The sequence below is a fragment of the Lissotriton helveticus genome, chromosome 3_1, assembly GCF_964261635.1.
Source record: "Lissotriton helveticus chromosome 3_1, aLisHel1.1, whole genome shotgun sequence".
NCBI classification, from domain to species: Eukaryota; Metazoa; Chordata; class Amphibia; order Caudata; family Salamandridae; genus Lissotriton; species Lissotriton helveticus.
In genome coordinates this window covers 1,313,695,946-1,313,703,024 of record NC_136061.1, presented here as the reverse complement: position 1 = coordinate 1,313,703,024, position 7,079 = coordinate 1,313,695,946, and the positions used below count along the sequence as shown (strand labels likewise).

General features: G+C 45.9%; 1 non-coding gene across 1 annotated transcript; it reads right to left on the bottom strand.

Annotated features, from left to right (window-relative positions):
* Nucleotides 1–966: 966 nt before the first annotated feature.
* Nucleotides 967–1,073, bottom strand: LOC144825764 (U6 spliceosomal RNA). Its single transcript, XR_013609554.1, has one exon. It is a non-coding gene; the product is annotated as a U6 spliceosomal RNA (small nuclear RNA).
* Between the last annotated feature and the right edge of the window lie 6,006 nt (nucleotides 1,074–7,079).

The window sequence follows — 7,079 nt, the reverse complement described above, 5'->3', positions numbered from 1 at the left end:
TATTTGCAATAATTGTATCATTTTAGCCAAGATTCCTTTTTGTTTTGCATCATTAAGGCCATTGACATTCAGCGTGCAAACCTTCACTTTCCTATCCATTTTGTGAATCAAGAATAAACACGAACAACATTACGATTTTCATTTTCATTTTCATATCATAACTAGTAGAAGAATTCAGATTCCAAAACAAATCAGGGAAACCCCAACCAGTCCATGCTCAGTAACTACTGTTGCTGATTTACACCCTCCCCACCACCAGCACCCCCCCGGAACCCCCTGTTCACGAACCCCCCCACCCCCACTCCTTCCCCTCCACCCTACCCAACCAACCATACGAGGCACAAGGACTATTAGTCCCTGGGAACACAGAGTGCCCTCCCCCCACTCCTTTCCAAGGTCAGAAAAAAAAGGATATCTGTGACAGTCAACCAACTTAACCTAGCCATCGCTAGCGAACTGATATTGCTAATTATTACATATGAAACATATAAGGCATAGAAAAATAGAAAAAAAACACCTTTTACATTCATTACATTTTGTTTTTTTCATAAAGTGGTTAAGTAGGCTTTTGCAGCAATTTCAGAGAAAAAAAATTTTGTTTGACCCTTCACAATAACTTTTAGTTTAGCCGGATTTTGTAAATATACTGCAGCACCCTTTTCCTGAAATCCAGCGATCAGCTGCCTAAGATGCCACCGTTTAGATACAGTTGCCTGACAAAAGTCAGGCCTGACAAAAAAATTACACCCCTTGGCGATTCGCTTCTTGTCTGGTCTTGCCAGATCAAAAACAGCTTCCCTGGCCAAGAAATTGCTGAATCTAACCAATATTGCTCTGGGATGATCACCTTCTTTTTGCCTAGCTTTATTGATTGAAAATGGGAAACAATGCGCTCGCTCGATCACTACAGGCCAGTCCCATAATGGAAGTTCTGGGAATGCCTCGGAGAATAGTTTGCAGACAAAGAAAAATATGGAACGCTTCACGAATTTGCGTGTCATCCTTGCGCAGGGGCCATGCTAATCTACTCTGTATCGTTCCAATTTTAGTATATGTGCTGCCGAAGCGAGCACAAAAAAAACCCCATTGTCTGACATAGTTGCATAGGCCCAACATTTTTTGCATTCCCTTATCTGTCTCAGGCTCAGTCATCTGTTTAATTGACGCTGCTCTTTCAGGTGTAACTCGGCGACCTGAGGCTGATAGCAGTTGTCCCGAATAATGGACTTCTTCCTGGCAATATTGTAATTAGGGCTCCCGGTTTTCCGTTTTTACGGCTTTTTACATATAAATACAGACGGAAAACAAGTTTTCCTTAAACTGTATTTATATGTAAAAAATGGGAAAATACTAGTACATTTTGTTCTGCTACAATCTGGTGTCTCCCCCTCCTTAGAGGGTTAAGAGGTGTCAGCCCGGGCTGAGACACCTTCCCGGGCAGACACGGAGCTGCCAGCTGCACCCGAGCACTTCACAGGTCTTTGAAAGACCATTTACTTGTTAATGAGGCTTCACCCCTTTTAGAGCTCCTCCCAGAGTCAGATGAGGAGCCTCTATTCACACCATTGATGATATGATATGATGATATGATAAAAGAATTTGTAAAGCGCACGTACACCAACGGCTTCTTGGCGCTTTGGACAGACAGAGGAAAAGACTGTAGGATGGAAACATCAGTAGGTCAATAATCAATCGAAAGCTTGAGAGAACAACCAGGTCTTCAACGCCTTCCTAAAGGAGTGATAAGAAGAGATAAGACGGAGATCAGAAGGCAAAGAATTCCAAAAAAGGGGAGCTTGAGAAGCGAATCTTAATCCCCCGAGCCTTTTCCGCTTGGAGGGGCACATGAGCAGCAAGTTGGAGCTAGAAGAGCGGAGAGCTCGGGAAGGGATATATCGCTGAAGGCAGGAGGATATGAAGGCCGGGCCTTGGTGGGCAAGGGCCTGGTAGGTCAAACAGCCCACCTTGAAAAGGCTGCGCTGGATTACAGGGAGCCAGTGCAGGCTCCTCAAGAGAGGCTTGGCTGAACTTGTCCTAGGCTGCCGGAAGATCAGTCTAGCCGCTTGATTCTGAATAAGCTGAAGTTGGTGAGACTGGTAAAGGGGAATGCCAACATACAATGCGTTCCCATAATCGATACGGGAAATAACCAGACCAAGCGTGACTTGAACTAGGGCCTCGTGAGTGAGGAATCTGCTAATCTTTATAATGCGGCGGAGATGAAAAAAACACGCCGACATCACAGATTTAATTTGGGGTTTCATAGTCAGCTCCTCACTGATGTTGACTCCAAGACTCTTGACCGAGCTCACAGGGCAGGGGGCACTTCCCAGCGAGTGTGGCCAGAAGCCGGAGTTCCAGGGGTTGCCCGGAGGTCCAGTAAGCACAAGCTCGGTCTTTCCTGGATTAAGCTTGAGTTGGTTCGCGTTCATCCAATTGCTGATGAATGACATGGTAAACTGAAAGTCCTCAATAGAGGCAGGAGAGGAGTCAATGTTGAAAATTAACTGGAGGTCATCCGCATAATTGAGGATGACCCCAGGTCTCTCACGTAGCCTGGAAATGAGGGGGGAGATATAAAGTTTAAATAATAACGGGGAGAGGGAAGAACCTTGAGGGACCCCGCAAGTAAGGCCTTTGGCTTTAGACGTGAAGGGGCCAAGACGAACACCTTGCTTACGATCTTGTAAGAAAGAGGTGAGCCACCTAAGCAGGGTGCCCCTGATGCCAGCGTTCTCGACCCGTTGTAGAAGGATGGAATGATCAACGGTATCGAACGCCGCCGACAAGTCAAGGAGCACCAGGGCCTGGGAGATGTTTTGATCAGCCCCTTTTCTAAGTTCGTCATAGACTGCCACCATCACGGATTCTGTGGAATGCTGCGGTCTAAAACCGGCCTGATGTTGATCTAAAAACCGGGAGCTTTCCACAAAAGAGCCAAGGCAGCTAGAGATGTGGGCCTCTAAGAGTTTGCCCAAGTAAGGGAGCAGGGATATTTGCCAAAAATTGCTCAGTATCGCCGGATCTACCCCAGGTTTTTTAAGAATAGGTGAAACAACGGCGGATTTAAATGCACTGGGAACCATCCCCACAGCAAGGGAATTATTGAGCAGTGAAAGGGGCACCTCTGGGAGACTGAGGAAGATCTCACGGGCAATGTGGGCAGGGCAACTGTCAGCGGGAGAGCCAGAGCGAACCTTAGTGAGGAGGGATACAAACATTTCCTGTGTGATTAACGGGAAGTTCGAAAATGAAGAAGAATTATTGGGGATGTTGCCTGTATCAAAGCTTGCCTCAGGTGTAGGGATACTTGCTTTGATTAAGGCTATCTTCTCGACAAAATAATTGTTGAGGGAGTCACAAAGATGCTGAGAGAAGGAGGGGGGTCATCGTGATCCGATCAGGTTTGGCCAACTCATCAACTATAGTAAAAATTTCCCTAGCTTTATTAGAGGAATTCAGGATTTTATCCGAGAAATATTTGGTTTTAGCCTCAAGAATAGCCGATTTGTATTCTTTCAATGCGGCCAGAAAAGTGAGTTTCTTGAGAGGACAATAATCCGTTCCCCACTTGTGCTCGGTTTGTCGAAGGGCAAGCTTCAGGTCTGTCAAGGCCTTGCAATACCAACGCCGTGCGTCGTGAGGGCGCTTGTTCCTAAAACTCTTTAAAGGAGCGACAGTATCCCGAGCGTCTGCAAGCCAAGTAAGAATATTATTGGCCTGAATATGAACAGACAAAGGGGAGCCTGCCTCATCCAACAGGGGGGGAATTGTAGTGGCCAATGAGAGACCGAGCAAGGGTACGTCTACTTTGCCCCAATTCCGAATGAGTGGGTGAATAGGGGGACATGCTTTGGTAGCTGGGATTCTAGATACAGTAAAATAAATAAAAAAGTGATCAAACCATGCACATGGTGAGATCTGTAAGTTTAAAACATCCTGGTTTAAAGACCACAACTGGTCCAAAATATGGCCCTGGACATGGGTAGCAACATAAACGTGTTGAAGAAATTTTAGACCAGTTAACAGGTCCGTGAACTCCCTGGACGAAGCGCTTTCGTGTTGAGTATGGGGCCAATAATTGAAGTCTCCTATAATAAGGGTACTAGCGTGATTAATTGCCAGTTCAGCCACTATGCTGCCAAAAGAATGCAAAAAGCCAGGCGACTGTCCAGGAGGACGATAAAAAAGGGCAACAGTAAGGGGAAGGGTGTCCGACTCAAATTTAAAAATTACATAATCCACCGATTGTATGGGGTGCATGATAAAGGAGTTAACTTTGTAAGCATGGGAGATTATGGCGGCCACACCCCCTCCAGTTTTCCCCTGGGGCCGATGTGCCTGGATGATGTAGTAGCCGTCAGGGACGGCGGCCAGGATGTCTGGGGTAGACTCTGGTGTGAGCCATGTTTCTGACAACAGCAGTATATCTGGCTTAATTGATTCTAGATGGTAAAATATCTCTGCTTGGTGTTTAGCCAGCGAGCGGGTGTTTAAATACCAGACCGACAGGCAATCCTGCCCATGACCTGGACAGCCAGGGGGGGAGCTAGTTTGTAAGACATTCAGGTCTAACTCAGCATCGGGCGTTATGGGGATGCTAACAGGGGGAGAGTGGGAGCGCTGCGATAAGGCAGGATACTCGTAAGGAGTTAAAAGGTGCTTAGCAGAGGACTCCTGGCCACGCAAGGTGAGTAACTTTTCAGGGGAGTACACCCAGGTGGAAGGGTGACTAACAGAGGGGGTGGCCCCTTGCCCCGGTGCGGCGCGGACGGGCGCAGACGGGCTTGCCTTTAGCCCGCTGCGCGCGTCCGCAGCGCATCTTCACCTGCATCGGGTTTTAAAGCAAGTGAGGTAGGAGCGCTAGACCGCTCACCTCCTCCAACCGGAAGTGCAAAGATGGCAGTAAGTGTCTCACCCAATGGGCTCCCTCCATGTCAATCGAGCTCTAATCAGCTCGAGGTGGAACGAGGAGTCCAGCGGGGATGACACAGCAGGAGAGGGTGAGTGAAAGAATAAAAAATACGAAGGAGCTAGTAGTCAGCTCACAAATGGAAATTACAAGTTTTTTAAAAACAGCGTTAACGTTACCATCAGGCAGTGTGCCTCAGCGCATCCAACGCGCGTCACCCCCTGTGTTCGGTTTTAAAGCAAGTGAGGTAGGAGCGCTAGACCGCTCACCTCCTCCAACCGGAAGTGCAAAGATGGCAGTAAGTGTCTCACCCAATGGGCTCCCTCCACGCCAATCCAGCTCTAATCAGCTAGCGGTGGAACGAGGAGGTGGAACATTGTGTGAGTTGTGGCTCTTGTGTGTTGTTTAATGAAACATTTAATTTCGCTTCATGCAGCCTGCCTGTTGAAATGCAACAAACATTTTAAGATATTATGAAAGCGTTTAAAACATGGACCATGTTTTAAACGCTTTCATAATATCTTAAAATGTTTGTTGCATTCGAACAGGCAGGCTGCATGAAGCGAAATTAAATGTTTCATTAAACAACACAGAGTGCATGTGCATTAAATAATTACAAATGATTTTTCCAGTGCGTCATTTAAGCACAATGCGCGCTGTCACCAACCAATCGGATGTCCTTGGCTGGTGGATTTTAAAAGTGGTGAGGCAGTACATTTTAGATACGAAATGGCAATACACACACATAAGGCGCAGGGCTCAGTCTTCAACACAAGTTCAGTGCTGAAGTGTGTAGCGGTTTCAGTGTCTAATAATTTTTTTTAAAAGGGTGCCTGGACCAAAACTTTTGTCCAGCATCCACAGCCGCATCTGTCGAATGTCAGGTGTGCAGAATACAAAAGCTGTGTAGTTCTGACTTAATTTCATGCCTCTTTCATTACCCACCAGACACTCCCTGCCCCTTAATTTCATTCTGTCACGTTCTTTTTCAACCATGCTTTCTCTTATTGCTGGTATTTTTCCATCTTGCTTTTCCCCTTCTTTCCCCTGTTTGTGTTTTTCTATGCTCGCTGTGGGTCAAAATCTGATGAGGAAATATAAGTGTAAGTTCCCTAGAAATGAGCGCCAATGGGCACCATCTGTAACCACAAGCTCAAAATAAACACTGATCAGTTTCTTCTGTCGCATCCATGGTATTCAAAATGGTAAGAATACATTTTGGGTTTTCGCCCAATTTTCCTATCACTTTGATCCATCTGCGTGAAACGTTCCAGGATTGACTAGAAGTGAATCAGACTATCCAGGGGTAATACATCTGATGCAGAAATGAATCTGCAGCCTACTGTTTTGCAGTTTAGCAGGGCTGTGTCCGGCTTTCATCCTGCAAATGTTGATTAAATAGGTACCAACCACTGGGTTGGGTAACAATACCGCCTCTTACTCTGAAGCTGCAATATAGCAAGTGTTTCAGGAAAATAAATAGTTCTACTTAATATGTAAAATGTATCACAACAAAACAAAACTCCCACCGTAGGAACTGAATATGGCATGAGAGATCCCCCCCAGCGTGAAGGGCCAGCTGTGTATGTAAACACAAAATAAGGCTTTAAGGCCATGAAGCTGTCTTTTTAAGCATGAGCTGCGTCCTGCCTGCCTCCAGGCCTTCGACAGAGATCACAGATCGGGGCTTATTTACAAGCTCCTTGCGCCGTTCGTACGTCACTCTTTGTTCATTTTCCAGGGTGGCATTAATCATTTCGGACATAGGGCATAATGCTGTTGTGTACTAGCCTGTCCCTTGACAGCACGCTGGGGAACGGTGCATCTTCTTACGTCACAGGGCATGGCAAATCTTTAGCAACATACTTGAAACAGCCAAGACGCACCACATTTTCGGTTCAAGTAGTGTTACAAGAAGCTTGCCAGTCTCCCTAGAACATGCTATGGGCAGACAAAGGAGTAATAAACAAGCCTTTTCAATGCAATAAGTCTTGCATTTACCCGAGTTTAAGCTATTGGCATTGTAAATGAAAATGCCTTTTATTTATGTTTTTTTTTTTAAACAGATAAATAAAAGGCATTGTCATTTTCAATGCCAATAGCTCAAACTAGCGTAAATGCGAGACTTATTGCATTGCAAATGCACACACAAAACATCAATCCTCAT